The sequence below is a fragment of the Ictidomys tridecemlineatus genome, chromosome 9, assembly GCF_052094955.1.
Source record: "Ictidomys tridecemlineatus isolate mIctTri1 chromosome 9, mIctTri1.hap1, whole genome shotgun sequence".
NCBI classification, from domain to species: Eukaryota; Metazoa; Chordata; class Mammalia; order Rodentia; family Sciuridae; genus Ictidomys; species Ictidomys tridecemlineatus.
In genome coordinates this window covers 113,081,949-113,103,473 of record NC_135485.1, presented here as the reverse complement: position 1 = coordinate 113,103,473, position 21,525 = coordinate 113,081,949, and the positions used below count along the sequence as shown (strand labels likewise).

The 21,525-nt window shown below is 42.1% G+C and overlaps 1 protein-coding gene across 2 annotated transcripts in view; it reads right to left on the bottom strand.

The window, feature by feature from the left end:
- LOC101954857 (broad substrate specificity ATP-binding cassette transporter ABCG2) overlaps nt 1–21,525 on the bottom strand; it is a 130,106-nt gene that overhangs the window by 96,469 nt on the left and 12,112 nt on the right. The gene's annotated exons all lie outside the window — the stretch shown is intronic.

The following is a 21,525-nucleotide window of genomic DNA, read 5'->3' as shown; positions in this document are numbered from 1 at the left end:
GAAACTGGCATTCTCGAAAAAAACACTGACTTTTCCTGGCAGGAGGCACTTTCCAGAGCTTCAAAGTCTGAATGAACACCCCTAAGGTTTCAGAACAGGTCTGTATTCTCATTGTCCACACTGTTTGTAACACTGTGGGGCCTACAGTAGTAGGACCCCCATATGAACTATTTTTGAAGCCAGAATTAGACAGGCAGTCAGTGGGTCGAACCCGGGCTGTACGCATGCCAGGCGAGAGTGCTACAGTTTAAGCCACATCCCCAGCCCTACGAGGCCAATTTTGAGTGAGTCTGGGAAATTGAAGACTGTCCCCTGAGGGTTACTGTTTACTCTAAAGTTACCCTAATGTCAACCTTAATAGGACCACTCCTGAACAAGCTAGTGGCTTTCATCAAGGACAGAGTAAACACAGTTCAGATGATGGTTCTGTGTACCCACTATCAAACCCTAGACCCAGAAGGAGAATCCTACCAAGATGTAGGGCCTGCCCAAACAGACCCCCAACTAGGGAACCATGATTGGTCCCCAAGTTTTCAGACAAAGTGGGGAATGAGAAATTGATATGACTCCATTTTTGAAAAACCAGCTTCTACCTCAAGGCCTGTCCAAAGGGAGGGGGTGTGACCCTTGTCCTTGGAAAAACCAACAGAGATTCCTAGGCTCATACCCACCCTGCTGAGTTGTTTGTCTGTAAATAACAGGAGAGATCTGTAGAGCCAGGTGTTCCTGACTCAGTTATGCTAGTTCCTGGAAAGACCAAAGAATGTCTGGGGGCCTAATGCCTGACCCTGAAGATCCATAGCAACCCCCTAGCAACCACAAAATCAGCATGGGACAGGGAAAATACCTTCTCTCAGCAGTGCAGGGCCCTAAGGAACTAGCTATAGTGCACTGTCCAGGGCACCAGAAGGGAAACGATGGTTGGAAACAGAAGGGCAGATGAAGAAGCTAAATTGGCAGCCCTAAACGGAGTAACCCTGTTAACTTTTTCCACACCTGGGGAACAACAATCAGGGGACTTGGCCGCGCCAGAACATTCAGGCAACTTATCATCTGAGGATACAGATACAGAATTCTGGGACTCTACAGAGCCATGTTTACAATTTCGAAAAGCCCAACTTTATGTCAGAGACATACACCAGCTCACCCACTTAGGCTCAAAGAAGTTACAGGCACTCTTAAAGGACCAAAGAAAGGACTTATTATTGGCTGACTCACAGAGGAAAGAAATAGCTGAACAGGTGACTAGAGCTTGTCAAGTCTGCCAATTAGTTAATGCTTACCCATCCAAGCTTCCTGCAGGGAAGCGCTTACGAGGAACCAGACCAGGACAATTCTGGGAAGTGGACTTTACTGAAATTAAGCCAGCAAGGTATGGACTTAAATATCTGCTGCAGTCTGGCTGGGCACAATTCAGGAGCCATTTGTCAAAAGAAATGAACTTTATTTTTAGAACCACACAGACCAAACAAAACAGCTCCTCAGGGAAAACCCTCAGAGCCCAACTGCCACCACCGGCTTCCCACAAACCTCTCACACAAACACAAGCTTCACCACCTCCCACAATCCTCCTGCTCTTGAGGACAATTGGCTGAGTCACATGGGCGGAGCCAAAAAAGTCCCCCAATGAGCATCTCCGTGGTCTGAAAGGGCAGGGAAACAGCTGAATGAGCATCACTGCAGAGGAGCCAATCAGCTAGATGTTGCTGGGGCCGCTGTGAGCCAATCATCAGCTGGCAGTCTGAAAGGGCGGGGAATGAGCATCTCCAATGAGCATCACCACAGAGGAGCCAATCAGCTAGATGTTGCTGGGGCCGCTGTGAGCCAATCATCAGCCGGCGGCTGGAAGTTTGCTGGCAGCTGGAAGTTTGCTGGGGCCCCTTCGGCTGTGGCTCTCAACATCTCCCCTTCTCTGTTTAAACAACAAGCATGTGGCTTAGGGACCGTGCCTGCCTTAGGTTGTCCAATAGTACATATGGTGCTTACCCCTTATCGGATGAGCTGACCTCAAGGCATCAGCCTCCTGTCTTAGGTTGGTACCATTGCAATTGGATCTTACTCGTCACTGACTACCAGTCGAGTATACAACCACACCTGTGGAGAGGTACCAGCGGGGGGGGGGGTGGGGGGGGGTGGGAGGTGAGGTTCTTTGCCTCACCTCTGTTGGCCCCCAAATTTTAGCTGAACGATCATGACAAGCAGAAGGGAGGAAGATACACCAAGCCAATTGACGGTTCCTTTTGGAAAAATTGTACCACCGATGACATCATCAGCAAGAGTACCCCAACACTACCACAAGTTGCTGCACCAACAGATAGTTCACAATGCATACAGGTGACTTCACAATGCATACAAGTGATACATAGTCCAGGCAAGTTCTATAAGCAGTTCAGTGATGGCTATTGCAGAAGCTATAGATTGGTTTTATCTTTGTCTTCACCAGCACTGGGATGAAGATAGGAATTCTGGCAATAATGGCTAAAGAAAAAATTATGTAACATTCCAGAAGGCACTAAAAGAAAACAATTTTCTTAACAATTTACATTATCTTGAAGAGAATTATTAAATATAATGAAAAGGAAAGGTGAAAGTAAACAAACAGATCTGTTAACCTCCTTTTTTGTTCATATGTTAAAACAATCCTCAACAGCTGTTTACCCAATTTAAATTAAACCATTTAAATCATGTGAAAAAAAAATATTTGGATCCATTTTTATCATGAGCGCTCATCATATATGATATATGGACAAATGTACATTCAAACATATAACACAAAACACAAGTATGCACACATAATATAATACATACAACACATAACATAAGAGTAAAGGCCTTATAACTTTTTACAAGTGAAATCTCCATTGCAATGTTTAAAAACTCTATAGTCAAAAAAATAGAACTGATCAGCAAAACATTAACCTAGGTCTGTATGAGCTCAAAAAACAAAATAGAACTTCATGATGTGGGAAAGGGCAATAATAAAATAGATATTGAAAAAAGGATCCTGGTTCTGTCGCAGATGTAAGGATAGCCAAACTGGAGTTTTGGATATCAGCTGTTATGGATTTGAGCCAAATCATCTTCTTTTTGGTCTGTAGAAATCACTTTAGTTAATCTCTCTGGAATCCAAATCGGCTGCTGTTCTCCCTGTGGAAACACACAAACAGACCCCCGACTCCAGACAATTACTGGGTCAGGACCTTTCCATTGTCCTGTTAGAATATCTTTCCAAAGTACCTTGGGCTTATGTACATTTTTTGGACACATATGCCTTTCTGCAGCACTAAGTCCTGATGAATCCAAATTTAAAAAGTTTAGAGTAAAAAGGGTTATTTTAAGTTTATCTTTGGGGAATATATACCCCTTCCCAATTCCTTCTTTTTGCTTTAATAAGTACATTTTAATAGTTTGATGAGCTCTTTCAACTATGCCTTGTCCCTGTGGATTGTATGGGATTCCTGTTATATGAGTAACAAATGTTGAGAAAAATTGTTTAAAAGAGGTAGAAGTATAACCAGGGACATTATCTGTTTTTAACTGTTTTGGAATGCCCACAGTGGCAAAATTTTGTAAGCAATGAGCTATAACATCTTTAGTTTTTTCTCTGGCATGAAGGGAGCCCATCAAAAATCCAGAAGAAGTATCAACTGTAACATGCAAATATTTTAATTTTCCAAATTCTGGCAAGTGTGTGATGTCCATCTGCCAAATATGGTTAGGTATCAATCCTCTAGGATTGACTCCAAGATTAACTTGTGGTAAAAATGTCACACAATTTTTACATTGTTTTATTATTTGTCTAGCTTGTTCCTTAGTTATTTTAAAATGCTTTTGTAAAGTATTAGCATTGACATAAAACCTTTTATGAAAATTTATGGCTTCTTCTAGTGTAGAGAAAATATGTATGTCATGTGTAGTTTTATCTGCTAAATCATTGCCCAATCTAAGGGCTCCAGGCAATCCTGTATGTGCTCTGATATGTCCTATAAAGAATGGATCTTTTCTGTCCCAGATTAGACTTTGTATAGTGGAAAGAAAAGAGAAAACAGAAGAGGAAGGGGAAATCCTACCAGCATCTTCAAGGGATACTAGAGCATTAACTATATACTGACTATCAGAAAATAAATTAAATACAGAATCTTTAAACATCACAAAAGCTTATAATACTGCATTAAGCTCTACTTTTTGAGCTGATTGTTTGGGTACTAAAAATGTAAAAGTTTGATCAGGTGTAACTATTGCTGCTGTACCATTATTTGATCCATCAGTAAATATATTTGGAACATTCATGATAGGTGTTTTTCTTGTCATTTTTGGAAAAATTACAGGATGCGATGACCAAAAAGACAATAAAGGATTAGATGATAAGCGGTTATCAAATGAAGCATTAGATTTGCACATGATTATTGCCCAAGTATTTAACTCATTAGCTAACTCATCAATTTGATTCATAGTATATGGAGTAATAATTTTATTGGGAGAAATTCCAAACACTCCCTTTGCAGCTTTTATTCCTTTGAGTATTAATTGTCCTACAGCCTCAGGATACCTAGTAAAAATAGTGTTAGGAGAATAAGATAAATGTATCCATAATAATGGACCTTCTTGTCAAAATACTCCTGTAGGAATATTTTTTGTTGGTAGTACAATAAATAATAAAGGCAAACTTATATCTTCTCTATCCAAATGCATATTTTCCATATATGTTTCAATAATTTTTAATGCCTTTCTTGCTTCAGGCATTAACATACAGGGTGAATTTGGATCTGATGGATCTTTTAGGATATCAAATAAAGGTCCCAACTCTCCTGTTGGTATACCTAGATAAGGCCTTATCCAATTTATGTCTCCTAATAACTTTTGAAAGTCATTAAGTGATTTGAGTTGATCTACTCATATTTGAATTTTTGGTAGACGGACCATGGTTGAGGATAATAGAACTCCTAAATAATTAATTGGAAAATCTAATTGTACTTTATCTATTGCTATCTCTAGATTATAATTTTTTAATAAATTTGTAAGTGTGGCATAACATTCTAGCAATGTTTTTTTAGCTTTGTGTGCTAATAATACATCATCCATATAGTAAAATATTTGTAGTTCAGGATTTTGATTTCTAAGTGGCTGGATTACTTTGTTAACATAAATTTGACACATAGTTGGGCTGTTAGCCATCCCTTGAGGGAGCACTTTCCATTCATATCTCTGATCAGGACCTTCATGATTCAGTGCAGGGATAGTAAATGCAAAATGTGGACTATCCTCAGGATGAATTGGAATTGAAAAAAAAAAATCTTTAATATCTATAACTAAAACATACCAAGTTTTTGGCAAAGCAGACAATTGAGGAATCCCCGATTGAGCAGGTCCCATAATAACCATCTCATTATTAATGGCTCTTAAATCTTGCAATAATCTCCATTTACCAGATTTCTTTTTTATGACAAAAATGGGAGTATTATGGGGAGATACAGAAGGTTGTATATGTCCTTCCGCTAATTGTTGTTTGACCAGATCATGGGCTGCTTGTATCTTTTCTTTAGTCAGGGGCCACTGAGGAACCCATACTGGTCTTTCTGATTTCCAAGTAATTTTTATTGTCTCAGTGGCCCTTTCTGAAAATCTAACCCATGTCTGTCTGTTCCTTGATCTATTTGTATTGGTGCTGCTATACCTTGTTCTTGTTTTTCTAATCTTTTCCCTTTCCTAAAACCTTGTCTAGCCATAATAGTGGGTGCATTTTGATTGATGTTATTTGTTAATGTCAAACCTAATTGATCTAGGACATCTAGTCCCCATAAATTTACGGGAAGATGATCCAATACATATGACTGTATAGTTCCCTCACATCCTTCAGGATCCTTCCAATCTAATACCATTGCACTTCTATGGGGATTAGTTGCCACTCCTAGGCCTCGAAGCATTTGATTGGCTTGTTGTAATGGCCAATGTTTTGGCCATTCTTGATGAGAGATGATGCTAAGGTCTGCACCTGTATCCAGTAGCACATGAAATTCATGTCCTTGAATATTTAGTTTTAGCATGGGGCGAGAATCTAAATTTAAAGAAAGCATAGCCCAATCTACACCTGTGGAGCCTAATCCCTTGGAACCTCTTTCTACAGCACGACTGGAAAATTTATCATGTAGGCTGAGTATTATTAATAACTGTGCTATTCTATCTCCTGGTGAAATTATTGATATACCCTTTGGAGAACTGGCTATAATTTTTATTTCACCTTCATAATCGGGATCAATTACCCCAGGACTTATCATAAGTCCTTTTAGAGTAGAAGAGCTGCGTCCCAATAATAAGCCTACTGTTCCTTTGGGAAGAGATCCTTTTACCCCTGTGGGAATGATTTGAACTCCCATCTCTGGAGTTAGTACTGCTCTTGTGGAGGCGCAGATGTTCAACCTTGTGCTCCCTCTGGTTTGTCTGAAGAGGGATCTGATGGACAATGTGTCCTGGGCACTACCCTGATGGGGTTGCTAGGTTCCTCCAGTGCTCCATATATTTGTGGTTTGGGGCCCCAGAGCATTGGGCCCCCCCTGTCCATTTTTTGGCAATGGAGCCCGATGCCTTTCTCCATGATATCGTGGATAAACACCTGGTCCTTGTTCGTTTTTTGATAATGGAGTACCCTCTATGGTGGTTTGAGAATGGCATTCATTAGCCCAATGTCTCCCTCTACGGCATCGTGGGCAAATACCCGGTATTCTACTCCTTTGATACCTAGTTTTATTAAACCCTTCTCCTATGGGGCAATTCCTTTTAAAATGTTCTGTTTGTTCACAGTTGTAGCATGTTCTTGGCCTGGCATCTAAAGCCTGTTTTACTGCAGCTGCCACAATTTGCCTTTGTTCATTAATGTCTCTGGCATCTAAAGCCTGTTTTACTGCAGCTGCCATGACTTGCTCTTGTTCATTAATGTCTCTACATAATTTAATATATGTGTTTAAATCTTCATGTTTCCATGGTCTAATGATATCTCTGCACCAACGATTTGCTTGGTCATAAGCCAGTTGTTTTATTAATGGCATTGCTTATTCTGTATTCCCAAAAACTCTGGTAGCTGTTTGAATAAGCCTATCTACAAATTCAGCGTAAGATTCATTAGCTCCTTGTATTACCTTAGATAATTGACCTTGTAAACCTCCATGTCCTTGTAAAGTCTTCCATGCCCTAACCACCTCTATAGCAATTTGTGCGTATCACCAGGATCATATGCAATTTGTTGCTGCTGATCCTCATAAGGTCCCTTTCCTAACAACATATCTAGATTTCTCTGAGGATAACCAGCTACTGCATTTCGCCTAGCCGTCTCCTTGCAAAATTCCTCATTGGCAACCTTCCATAACAGGTATTGACCTCCATTTAGCACAGCTTTACACATATTAGCCCAATCTGCTGGTGTCATGTTCAAGTTGTTAATGGATTCGACCAAGCTTACAGTGAAGGGTGCTTGAGGACCATAGGTTGTTACAGCCTCTTTTAGCTGCTTCACTATTTTGAAATTTAAAGCATGGTGAATTTGCTGCCCTCCTACCTCAAATACAGGGCATGTTAATACTTGAGATCCTGTCTCAGGATCCCAACTATCAACTGCAGGGGTTGGGGGCCTCCCAGCATATGCAGGTGGCCTTGTTAGTTGGACACTTATGTCCTCTGGTGATAGAAAGGTTTTAGTAGCAGTCTCCTGTAGAGGTGGTGCTGTTGGTTGGACACTTACACCCTCTGGTGATAGAAAGTTGTTGGTAGCAGTCTCCTTTTGTAACTTTTCCCCTGATGGCTTTTTCTGCTCTAAATTTCCTTCCTCTGTCTGACTAGCTTGAAAGACCTTCTCTTTTACTTGAATCTTTTCCTCTTTCTGACTAACTTGAGAGACCTTCTCTTTTACTTGAATCAATATGTCTTCTCCTTCCTCTACCTTTGTCTGAACTGAAGGCTTTGGACTAAGCAAACAAGATACCAATGTCCACAATGGCAATGTGCCAACTGGCAGAATCCCTGGGCTTTTCTTTTCTATTCTTTTTAAATCTTCACCATGATGGTTCCATTGTGATATATTTAACAACTCCTCCTTAAAAAGCCATGGGCTACATTTTTTTATTGTATCAACGTATGCCCTGACTGTTCTTGATTTTACTGAGATGCCTCCTTCCTCTAACAATTTACTTAACACTCTTTCAGTTTGTTTTCTACTAATTTCTGATCCCATATTTCTACTATAATACAACCCAACAAGATAACACCTAACAAAACTGAAACAGAGTGAAACAAAATTGGAACAACACAAAATCATTATCATAGCCTCCTGAAATGTCCATCCGTCCTTTCTCCCTATCTGTTCCTCAGATGTGAGTGGTTTTTCTTCCATCTTACACATCTCCATGGACAGGCAACTTAAAACAAAAGTGAAGCAAAACAAAAGAGGAATCTTAAAATGGCTACCCATCCTCTCGCCCTGCCCTCAGGGGCGAGCAGTTTACCTTATCACTTACCCTCAGTCGTTCCCTGTGCGGCCCACCAAGTGCCACAGTCTGGATGGGCACAATTCAGGAGCCACTTGTCAAAAGAAACGAAACTTTATTTTTAGAACCACACAGGCCAAACAAAACAGCTCCTCAGGAAAAACCCTCAGAGCCCAACTGCCACCACCGGCTTCCCACAAGCCTCTCACACAAACACAAGCCTCACCACCTCCCACAGTCCTCCTGCTCTTGAGGACAATTGGCTGGGTTGTGTGGGCAGAGCCAAAAAAGTCCCCCAATGAGCAGCTCCATGGTCTGAAAGGGCAGGGAAACAGCCCAATGAGCATCACCACAGAGGAGCCAATCAGCTAGATGTTGCTGGGGCCGCTGTGAGCCAATCATCAGCTGGCAGCTGGAAGTTTGCTGGGACCCCTTCAGCTGTGGCTCTCAACAAATATCTCCTAGTCTTTGTAGATATTTTTTCAGAATGGGTCGAAGCCTTCCCCACGAAGAAAGAAAGGGCTCAGATGGTGGTCAAAAAGATCCTAGAAGACATTTTTCCAAGGTTCGGCCTACCTAAGGTAACAGGGTTCGATAACAGACCAGCGTTCATGGCCCAGGTAAGTCAGGGATTGGCCAGGACCCTGAGGATTAATTGGAAGTTACATTGTGCTTATAGACCCCAGAGCTCAGGACAGGTAGAAAGAATGAATAGAACCATCAAAGAGACCTTAAAGAAATTAAGCTTGGAGACCGGCATAAAAGATTGGACTATGCTCCTACCTTATGCACTGTTTCGTGCAAGAAATACCCCCTCCACCTCTTTGTGTAACCTCACCCCTTATGAAATTCTCTATGGTGCCCCTCCTCCAGTAAGGGACCTAACCCCAACTCTGAGACTTAATGATTCCTTTCACACCCCCTTGCTTGACAGACTGAAAGCCTTTGAAAAACCCCAGCGATACCTGTGGAAACAGTTGGCCACTGCCTATCAGCACAGAGATGAGGGAACCCCACATCGATATCAAGTGGGAGACTTCATCTACGTGTGACGGCATCAGGTGTCATCCCTGGAACCCCGCTGGAAAGGACCATACCAGGTGCTGCTTATAACACCTACAGCAGTGAAAGTGGATGGGATTGCTTCCTGGATCCATGCCTCCCATCTCAAGCCTGCGCCCTATCCAGACTCCAGCTGGAAACTGGAACAGACTAGTAACCCTTTCAAGTTGCATGTCCATCATGTGGGTAGGGCTATGGATTCTTCCCCTGACCACCAGCAGTCCTAATCCCCATCAGCCTGTTCAGCAACAATGGCAAGTTATAAATCCTACTGGGCAAGTAGTGTGGTCTATTTCACATACAGCCCCCTTATGGACTTGATGGCCATCTCTCCACCAGGACATTTGTCAGCTTGCCATAGGCCTCTCTGACTGGGACCTCCCTGACACAGAGGACCCCACACAGATCCCACTCAAACCCAAACCAGGGCAACATAGACCACCTTACCCCATGAATTATGGATGTCATCTCCCCCAGCTCAGGTGTAAACTAGCCAGTCTTGACTATTATGTGTGCCCAGTTGATTTCCGAAGTCGCAAACAGGCCCAAACCTGTGGAGGACGCAGTGACTTTTATTGTAGATATTGGGGTTGTGAACAAACGGGAGCTGCATGGTGGAACCCAAACTCCCCAGACAGTATGATTCGGATAGGACGAAATGACACCTGGATTGATCCCAAGAAATGTGCCGCTAGCCAAGTGGTGTCAAAAACTCGCTGTGGAAAGAATAGTCTATGTAACCCCCTCAATATAACTTTCACTTCCAAAGGAAGGGGCTACCTCAGAACAACATGGCTTATGGGAAATACTTGGGGAATGCAATTCTATATTTATGGCCCCGGTTATGACTTTGGTCTCTGGTTCACTATCCAGCTTAAAAAGGAAGAAAATCCCACAGCAATAGGGCCCAATCCCCTCAAGCCAGGAATTAAGCCTCCTAAACCTCCCACGCACACCTAGATCTACCAGAACCCCCCTACCATTTTATACTTCCCAGTTTCTGCCCTTGCCTACTCCCCCAGTCCAGAGTGCAGCTGACTCCTCCCCCTGGGAATTAATTAAAGGAACCTTTATGGTACTGAACTCCACACAGCCAGGTCTCTCCCAATCCTGCTGGCTATGCCTCTCTGCCGTGCTCCCTTATTATGAAGGGATAGCAGTTAATGGGACTTACGCCGTAAAGATGCAGAGTTCCACCTGCAGTTGGGGTGAAAATCCAAAGTTAACCCTCCCAGACGTAACTGGGGTAGGCTTATGCTTAGGGTCCCCACCCAAAAGTAAACAACACTTATGTACCCAGATAGAAGAGATCAACACCTCACAGGGCTTCCTAGTCCCTGAGAAAGGGATCTGGTGGGCATGTGACTCAGGGCTAACTCCTTGCATTTCAGCCCAGGTATTTGACAGCTCTGTAAATTATTGTGTGATGGTGCAGATACTCCCCAGGGTGCTCTATCATGATGCAGAATCATTTGAAGGTCTGCTAGGGGGACAAACAACCCGATTTCGCCAGGAGCCAGTGTCCCTTACTCTAGCCATCCTATTGGGGATAGGAGCTGCTGCAGGAGTGGGTACGGGAACAGCCGCTATGATCCGCGGGTCACAACAAATGGCCCAATTAGAACCAGCAATAGATCAAGACTTGAAGACATTAGAGACCTCCATCACAGCTTTGCAGGAATCCTTAACCTCTCTCTGAAGTTGTTTTACAGAACAGGCGAGGATTAGACCTCCTCTTCATGAGGGAGGGAGGCCTCTGTGCTGCACTGAGAGAAGAATGTTGTTTTTATGCTGATCATACTGGAGTTGTAAAAGAATCCATGAGAAAATTAAGAAAACGCCTTGAAGAGCGCCAGAGAGAAAAGGAGACTCAACAAGGGTGGTTTGAGTCTTGGTTCACCCAGTCCCCCTGGTTAACTACACTCCTATCAGCCCTAGCTGGACCCCTGATCATCCTTATGATATTACTAACTGTGGGACTCTGTTTGCTTAACCGCATAGTTTCTTTTCTCCAGGCTCAGATTGGACAGGTGGAACTCATGGTAATCAGACAGAATACGCTCCACTGACAGAAATAGAATGTGAGACCCCTCAATAATTATTATTTATTACTTTTAAGATTAAAAGTAGTCAGAAAAAGGAGTGGTAAATGAAAGGATAAAAGAAATTGAAATTAAAATGTAAAGGACCAGGTTTTGTAAAGTTTCTAAGCTGCACTCAGAACCTGAAATTCCTGTGGCAGTTAAAACAATGCCCGGAACTGCCCATTAGACGTGTATCGAAATCTCCCCTGACCACCTAGTTGCTTAACCACCCCCTCCCTGAGACCATGCAGTTCAGCATGTATACACCTTGGGGCTTAAACCAATAAGTTTGAATGTATACCCCTCCTTAGGACTGACCTATCACCCCCGCCCGACCTGTTCCCGCCAGTGAATGTACTAATCATGTTTAAGAGTTGTTATTTGATTTTCCCTCGGTGTATAGTGATTTGCTAAGGGATGCTATGATGTATGTAGAGTCCCTGCCCTCTCCAAAGAATGTATATAAACTTTGCTTAAGTTGTTCTCGGGGCTCTTTGTTCTCTGCTCCTCTGAAGTGAGCTCTGAGCCCCAGCATGCTGGACCCCCAATAAACCCTTTGCTGTTGCATGAGACAGTCTCTTGGTGGTCTTTTCCTCCAACGTTCGCCCGACCTTTTCAGAATAACCCCTCTCAAGCTTTCTTTGTGAGGGTCTACACGTGTTGGTGTCAGGGTGATTAGGGGTCCTCACATAGTTTCCATGAAAAGGAAGGGTTCTGGAGACCTTGTTACAAGAAATAACGCTGACAGGGTCCTAAAGGTATCTTTTCTTAATTAAGCCTGGGGGAGATTTTAATACACCAAACCCCCATCTTCCAGGTGCTTATCTGTTGGGTTAGGATCCCTGTGGTTTTTCAGTCTCCCTTCACGTCTTTTCCCTACTCACCCATTCATGGCTGAGTAGCTACTTCACACTTTGACTCCCCACCTCAGATACCTTGCCAGAATGGCTCACAGAATGCAGAAAAACAGCTCACTTCCTATTACTGGTTAATTGTAAAGATACAGCTCAGGAAGAGCCAAATGGAAGCGATGAGTGGGCAAAAGGTGGGGGAAGAGCATATTGTCCTCTCCAGGCAATCACCTGCCCAGTGTCACCGAAAGCTTGGTCCCTGTCCTCATACCAACTCAGTAATGAGGACTCAGTTTTGAGAAACAGGGAAAATGAAGTTTTATTGCTTTGCAAGCAGAGGAGAAACACAGGAGATCCCTATGCCAGAAGCTGTGATTCTGCCCGTGAGGTTTTTAAAGAAGCTTTTCAAAGGCTACATTTCAGGAGTACTCTGGAGGGGGATTGTGATTCACTTGTTAATTTGAGAGATGAAGGAAAACAGGAAACCTAAGCCTCAGGGGCAGAACTGCAAGAACCGAATTCAGAGCTTGAAGTAGACCTCTGTTACACCAGCATTTTATTGTGTCCACCAACCTGGAAGTTTTCTGAAGTGTGTTGATTAGGGGTTTTGTGAGAGTTCCATTATTTACACATGACTGACTAAATACTGTCTATTTGTGGTCGACTCATCTCAACCCATCAGATTTCCTCAGAAGTCTCAGAAGAAGCTGAAACTTCCCACGCTCTAATCACTTCACTAATTCCTCTGGCAACCAGTCCCCACCCTGAAGCTATCTAGGGGCCCTCCAGGACTCACTTTATTAGCATAAATTAAGTTGTGGTTGAAAGGAAGGTGTGAAGAATAACAAAAGATAAACCAGGCATGGTGGCATGCACCTGTAATCCCAGTAAATCTGGAGGCTGAGGCAGGAGGTGCCAGTGCCAAGTTCAAGGCCAGACTAGCTAAGTGCTTGAGACTACGTCTCAAATAAATAAATGGAATGGAGATGTGGCTCAGTGGCAGAGTGCCCCAGGGTTCAATTCCCTGTGTTGGGTGGGGGGTAGGGAAAAGAATAAGAAAGAGAAGGAGAAAAAGAAAGAAAGAATAACAAAAGATGCTCCTATAATCCCTATCACTCAGGAAGTCACAAGAGTTTTGGACACTGTGTCGAGAACTGAGGGCGAAGACTAAATGTATGGTTTTTTTCAGCTTTATTATAGTGTAGTTGACAAATAAAGACTTCATGTATCTAAGTGTCAAAATTAATGATTTGATGTATTTATAAACTGTATCATGAGCTAATCACAGTAATCAAGCTAATGAATATAGGTATATTCATTACTTTTCCTATTTAGCATCTTCTTTGTTGTTGTTGTAAAAACACTTAAGATCTATTAGAAAATTCAAGTGTACAATATAGTACTGTGAGCTATAGTCATGTCATGGGAGAAGAAATGTCTCTGAAGAAGAGTCTGAGGAGTTCCCAGAGAGAAGGAGGAACTTGATGCAGGACCAGCAGTGTGCTTGGCATACTTTACAGAAAAGAATTTCAGCACCTGCCTGTCAAAGGCATAGATGGAGGCTTATTTAGTAGATAAACATTCAAGGAACAATGAGTTCTGTCTCAAAAGAGACACACAGTAGGCATTCAACAGAGAATGAACCTTTATCTCCAGAGGGAGAGACAGCTGCCCATGGGTGTGGGGTGTTCATATTTACAGAGGGCTGGTGCTAGTGAAGCCAGATTTACAGATTCGTAGTCAGTGTAGTTAGGTAAATGGGGTCTAATATCAGTAAGATAAATAAAATGGAGGCCATTAATGAGAATGGAGTCCAGGAAACCAGAACAACACTTAGGGAAAGTGAAAAGTTAATGTCCCCAAGGCCCACAGCCCACCCTACGGAACTGTTAAGGAAGCAGCTCGCAGCAAACAGGGAGGTGCCAATCAAAAGCTGCCCCAGGCCCTTCCGGCCCAGAGGACTCCTGCAACCCACCTATCCCCCACCCTTTGGGCCTTCCCACCTGCAGGGAAAAAAAAAAGGACAGGAGTGTGGGAAAGCTGAAAGAAGACCTTAGCTATAAAAGAGGGAAGACCTCCCCCTTCCACGGATTCCACCTCTTGAGTCCCCTTCTTCCTCGGGGAGAAGTCTTTTCTGCTGCCCTGCGTGCTTCTCTGGTGTTACACTTCAGCATTCCGGGAAGCAAGGTAAACAGTGGTGACACTAGAAGCTGGCCTGGAGGTAGAGGCAGGGTGGTGCTGCACAGTTTTGTGCCAGTTTTCCCTTTGCTTGCACTTTTCCCTCATTTTACAAGGGCACAGCTGGAGAGATTTACAACTGTGCTTTCTGCATCTCCATGGGCATTTCCTTTCAGACTCCATGTATTTGTCTCTTTATTCTAAATCCCTATCTCAATCACATTGCTGTACCTTAGATCGCCCAAACTTACTTTTGTGTAATTGAAACTTTGTACTCCATTTCATCCTCCCCCCGACCCCCCAGCCCCTGGTATCCACCATTCTACTGTCTACTTTGTGAATTTAACTGTGTAGTTTCCACCCATCAGTGAGATCCCGCATTATTTGTTTTTGGCGTCTGGCTTATTTCACTTAACATAATGTCCTCCAGATTCATCTATGTAACAAACGGCAGGATTTCCTTCCTTTTTTTAATGCTGAATAATATTCCATTATCTATATATACCATATTTCTTTATCAATTCATCTGTTAATGCACATTTAGGTTATTTCCTTATCTTTGCTGTAATGAATAAGGTCTCAATGATGCGGAAGTACGTATATCTCTTAAAGATTCTGATTTGGGGACTAGGGTTGTGGTTCAGCGGTAGAGCACTCAACCTAGCACGTGCGAGGCCCTGGGTTCAATCCTCAGCACCACGTAAAAACAAACAAAGATATTTTAAAAAAAAAAAAAAGATTCTGATTTCAGCCATGTGATGGCACATGCCTGGAATCCCAGTGTGTCCAGAAGCTGAGGCAGAAGGATTGTGAGTTCAAAGCCAACCTCAGCAACTTAGTGAAACCCTAAGTAACTTTATGAGACCCTGTCTCCAAATAAAATATAAAAGAGGACTGGGGGTGTGACTCTCTTGTTAAGTAACCCTGGGTTCAATCCTCATTACTAAAAAAAAAAAAAAAGAAAGAAAGAAAAATGATTCCAATTTCATTTATTTTGTGGATATAGCAGATGTGAAATCATTGGATCATCAGATAGTTCTATTTTTACTTTTTGAGGAACCTCCATACTATTTTCCATAATGGTTATGCCAATCCAGTTATATTTCTACAGTATCACACTCTAAGACCCCCACATGTCACTCTTGAAATGAGATCATCATTGCTTGTAGGTCTGTCTTCTTAGAGTTCAACCTTGTCTAAGAAGTTGTGCAGATGCCCAAATACTATGTCATCTTCTGTCACATGAGCACATCAAATGCATCAAGTAAATCTGAATTCCAGTTTCAACTCAGTGCCTACCTCAAGACATAATCATTCATACATAAAAATTATTTTGGTATCCTATATTACATAATTATATTACACTTAATGTAACTATATTTAACTCATCAATTCAACAAGTGTATTTTAGAATTTGCAGTATACAAAGCATTATAGTGATACATCTGCAGATTGGGGCAGCTCTTGTCTCAGGGAATTTATAAAGCCAAAAAGAGGAGAGAGAAATGTACACAAAGTTACTAAGCAGAATATCTGCCTCTTGAGTGATACACACAAAGTTACTATTCATAGGAAGAGAAAAAGATGTCTGTTGAGATAGAATTCTATTTAATGCTCACAATGACTGAGAAAGTAAACACTACTCTTCCCATTTTACAGGTGGGAAAACTGAGGATCAAAGAGGTTTAGTATACTTTCCTAGGAGAAAGAGCTAGGAAGCAGCAGAACTGAAAGCCATGTTCCTCCTGCTCTCCTTCCCTTAGGCAGAGATGATGGGTGAAGGCTTCACAGGGTCAGTAATATGAATGTGTGGAGCATGTGATCCTTTTCCATTGAGTATTCTCTGACTCTCTCTTCTCTACCTTTTCATTGGTTCACTATCATACTTACTTACACCTTGCATAGTTTGGAAGTTTTCATGCTTCCTGGGTCAGACAGCAGCAAGATATTGACCTGTGTCTTAACAAAAATAGTCTACTGTATTTAATTGATTCTAAAATGCACCTCCGCCCCCAATTTTAGCATTTAAAATCAGGATAAGCTTTCCAATCAATGGCACCCTATGATTACTTGGCCAGGTAGCCAGAGGGCAATCATGACATAGCTGTTGTCATCCCCTATCCAGGCCTGAACATCAAAAGGATCAGCTTGAAAACTTGGAGAATGGGCCTCACTGGCTTGAAGGAAAATGGCTGAAGCTAGAGTGGACCACTTTTCATCTATAGAAATCAAATAGCACGGATGGTGGAAGGATACTTTCGTCATTATACAAAATACATGTATGAAGATGTGAATTTGGTGTCAACATGCCTTATATACAAACAGAGATATGATAAATGGTGGTATAAAGGTGTATTAAGAATTGTAAGGCAATAAATAAATAAATAAGAGAGCTCATGTATAATGGCATAATTTGGCGTGAACATACTTTATATAGAGTTATGAAAAATTGTGCTGTGAATGGATAATTATGATTGTAATGCATTCCACTATTGTCCCAATTTTAGATTAAAAAAAAAAAAACAATAATCCTTTGCTGGACTCTGGTGCCCTCTTGTGGTTAAAGTATTAAAAGTCTTTATGGAAACAATCTTGATGCTCTCTCTACTTTGTGACATTTCACTTGCTGATATTTCTTCTTCTGAGAAGAGGGACCACCACAAAATGTGCACATCCCAAAGTGGATAATCTACTAACTTCACAAAGATCTCAGCTTTGAATTTCATGTTATCATGTCATGAAACTTTATCACCAATCACCTCTCATGGTCGCTGCTGCCTCCAGACAAGAGGACTCCCCTTTTATCAGTAATTTTAGCTCCTGGTATACTCTCACTATTTCTGCCTTAAATCTTGGTGATTCAGATGTACACCCAGATGCTCTTCCCAGCCCTCTGGCCTTTGATTTCCTTGGACATCTTTCTGCCAGCTATCTCCTTCTCTGCCTGAACTATATACATTCCCAGATCCTGCCAGAGACTGTCATTGCCAATCCCAGTTTATACATCTCTCTCTTTGCATACCATATTCCAACTTCTCACCTGGATCCCACTGTAACCCAACTCCAGCAAACCTTTGACCCCCACGAGGACCCATAGTCCATTAATTACGCCAAAGTTTCACTACACCCTGCCCACTGTTTTCTTTGGCTTCTGTGCCTGCTAAATTCCACAATGATGCATTATAATCATCCTCTTACAAATACCGTCAGCACCTTTTGCTCTCCTTTGATTTGTCACTACCTTGGCAAAAAAACACAAACTAGTTAGATTTGTGTCTCCCCCATTCTTTGCCTACACTCTTGAAGCTAAACGTGAGTGAATAAATACAGAGAAATAACAATTCATCTGATTTTAAAAGTTCATAATCAAGAATTTCAATCCCATAACCTTCCAGGGTGCCTAGCAACCCATACCGTAATCCTGCAGCCCACTCACTCTTCTACTTTCCTATTTAGACACTGCCACATTTTCTTCTCTCTCATGCATAGTTGTTCTCAGATTATTTCTTGCTTTACTGAGAAAACTGAAGCAAGCAAAAAGGAACTTCCAAATCCCTGTCTTCACACAGACCACCTAGCAGCATACTCCACCTCCTCCCCAATTACTCTAACCTAGAGTTGCTGTCCATGTTCCTGTCTAAAACCTAAGCAATCTCTTTTCTTCTTATGAAATCCCAATTTCTTTCTTTACTCATTGATGGCAGTTTCTCCTCTCTCCTGTATTATCTCATATATATATATTCCTAAAATCATTTGCCACAGCATATACATGCCATTATTTATTTCATTTTCAACATTTCTCTTTTATTTCTATCCTAAATCCCTTTCCAATTACTGCTCTGTTGAAGTGCTCTCTTTTACAACAAAATTCCTCAAAAGCATTCTCTGCTCCACGGGTCCAGTATCGCCCTCATTCTCAAACCTACTCCAATGGGAATGAGGAGACATAATAATACAAGAGGCTGCTTGAAGCCTCTTGGATTTAGAGAATTCATTAGGCAGCAGTAGATAAATAGATCCCTAGAGAGTCTCTCAGGCCTTGTCCAGGAGGGAGAAGTCCTCCTGCTCCTGAGAGAATTGCGTCGCTTTGCCAGCTTCCATCAGCAGAGGACTGGGAGGAGCTAAGTGTGCAGATTCCGAGGTGTAGACATAACACCAACAACGCAGACAAAGGATTACAAAGTTCAGGGAATGGGATAGGGTCTGTTATGTTCCACCCAACCAGCCATCTACTAACTTGATCCTCTGGGAAGGTCTTTTCATCGGGATGTTGGGAAGTGCATTAGTGAGCCCGGCAACTGCAGCCCTGAAGCGCTCCCTAGGTCAGAGGGCATCCTGGGTGAAACTGCAGTGGAAATGTGTGCCATTATCTCAGTGAGAATCACAGCATGCTCAGGGACAGCTGGCAGTACTTCACTGTCATACACCATGTGGTACAACTGCCTACATAAGCCAGAGACAAGAGGTACTCTGTCTGCTTTGACCTGCTGTGTTCTGTGGCAAGAGCTAATTGATTATGGCATCCCTGGGACTGATATGTAATGGGTAGAAAAATATCTAGTTCTGCCAGATAGAAACCTAAGTGGTCAAGTGCCTGAGTTCAATCCTGGGTACTCCCCCTCCCAAAAAAAAAATTAAATCTGAACAATCTCCCCTTTGCCTTGCCTTACTAGGTTTTTCCTCTGTAACCATTCTCGCCCACTAACATCCTGTATTATTTATTTGCTTCTTTTTTCTTATCTAGAAGGTGAGCTTCATAAGAGCAAGAATTCCTATTTTATTCCCTCTTGTATTCTCAGTGTCTGAGACAGTCAGTGCCTGAGTCACAGCAGAGCTCAATAATTTTTTTTTTTTTCAGTACCAGGGATTGAACTCAGGGCACTACACCATTAAGTCACATCCCCAGCCCTACTTTGTATTTTATTTAGAGACACGGTCTCACTGAGTTGCTTTTGCTCACCTGGCTTTTGCTAAGGCTGGCTTTGAATTCGAGATCCTTCTGCCTTAGCCTCTCAAGCCACTGGGATTACAGGCATGTGCCACTGCACCTGGATATCAGTAGTGTTTGTTGATGGACTTGAATGAACATCTGAAAGTTACTGGAGAAGAGTAAACATTATCTCTAGTCTATTTGCCTATATTGTAAGCTGGTGGGCAAACTTCTCTGTTAAAGGTCAGATAGTAGCCAGCCAAAACAAGGATGCACTGGAGTGGAGAGCCTGATGAGGACCTCACATCCCATCACTTGTCATCATTTTCCTGACCCTCTCGTGATCCTCACGACTCTCAAACTCTACCCTCATCTGGACCTTGGTGAGAGCAGCAACTTCTCCATATGATCCTCTCCTCAACCAGTCGTCCGCTCTACACTAGGAGAAGCCTGCCTTGGTTCCAGAACTGACCACCGTGGTCTAAGAAATCATTTAGTGCCAGGGATCAGAGACCATTCCGGACATCAGTGGTGCTGGCTGACACGTGTGCACACCTGCAACTTCTTTAAGGTGTGGAAAGCAAGGAAATCTACAAAGGAACTATGGGTTTGCCACCTTGAAGAACCATCAGCTGGGGTTATGGTGATTCTTCCACCCAAGGTTCTCAAACTATCCATGATATAATGACACCCACAGATACTGTGACACATCAGAAAACTGATATGAAAGAATAATTTTTTTTTTATTTTATGGTAAAACAGGTAACATAAAATTTACCATTTAACCGTTTTAAGTGCACGGTTCTGTAATGTTAAGGACATTCACATTGTCTTACCACCTTCTAATCTCCAGAACATTTTCCTTCTTGCGAAAATGAAACTCCATTTACTTACAAAGCTGTAACTTTTTATTCCCCTCTGCCCTGGCCCCTGGTAACCATTTTCTGTCTCTATGAATTTGTCTACTCTGGGTAAGGAAGAGGACATTTTTTAACCAAAACGTTTAAACATATTTAACATACTAATAATACCTCTTCAGGATTTTCTCTGGCTTGTATTCTTTCTTGCAGAGATGGGGTATCAAACGTTTCTAAATCACAGGGCAACTTCAGTTTAGTTACTTATTTAAACAACAACAACAATAAAAAATCGATAATTTAACTTGAAATTTCCTTTCCATATAATACAATTAGCAAAATCCTTCTCCTTTGACTTAAAATGACAATTTTTCCTTGGCTGCCTGATCTCTTAACAGACATGTAAGTTCTTTAATAACATTACTATGATTTTTCTCAAACAGACTACGATTATTTGTAACAACCACACTGAGATGTAAATAAAATCATCCAAGTATATTAAAAAGAAAAAAAAAAAGATTAGATAGTAACTATCCAAGCTGTGATCCGGGCAGTCTCTGTCTTGACCACTCTACTCCAGCATGAAAGCCCCGAAGCAGTCCCAGACAGTACTACATGAACAGGTGAAGCCTGGAGAGGAAAGAAATGGATTGCTGAGGTCCTGGGAACCGAGAGCCTGAAAAGGGAGCCAATGGGGAAAGTTGGTGAAGAAAAATACTTTGCAAACATATCTTTGATACATTTTTCTTCATGCCTTCTCCCTTCACTAGTACAGTTCATATTATTAAAGTTAAATTTGCAGTTTCACTTTCCCTTCTGACTATTGTACAGTAAAATTCCCAGGATGTACACTTACTAATATAACCTCCAGGGGGAGCCCTCGGCACATTGCTTTCATTCATTCCACAATTATTTATTGCACAACTACTGTGTGCCAAGAACTAAGTTTTGGGGATATGAGGGCAATCTGGCTGCAACATTTGTCACCCCAGGGTTGATTCGACTGATCTCGCTGGCTAGGTGGGTGTCCCCTTCCTCCCTCACAGCTCCAGGTGCCAGCCTGGTCTAAGACTGCCTTTCCCCAATAGG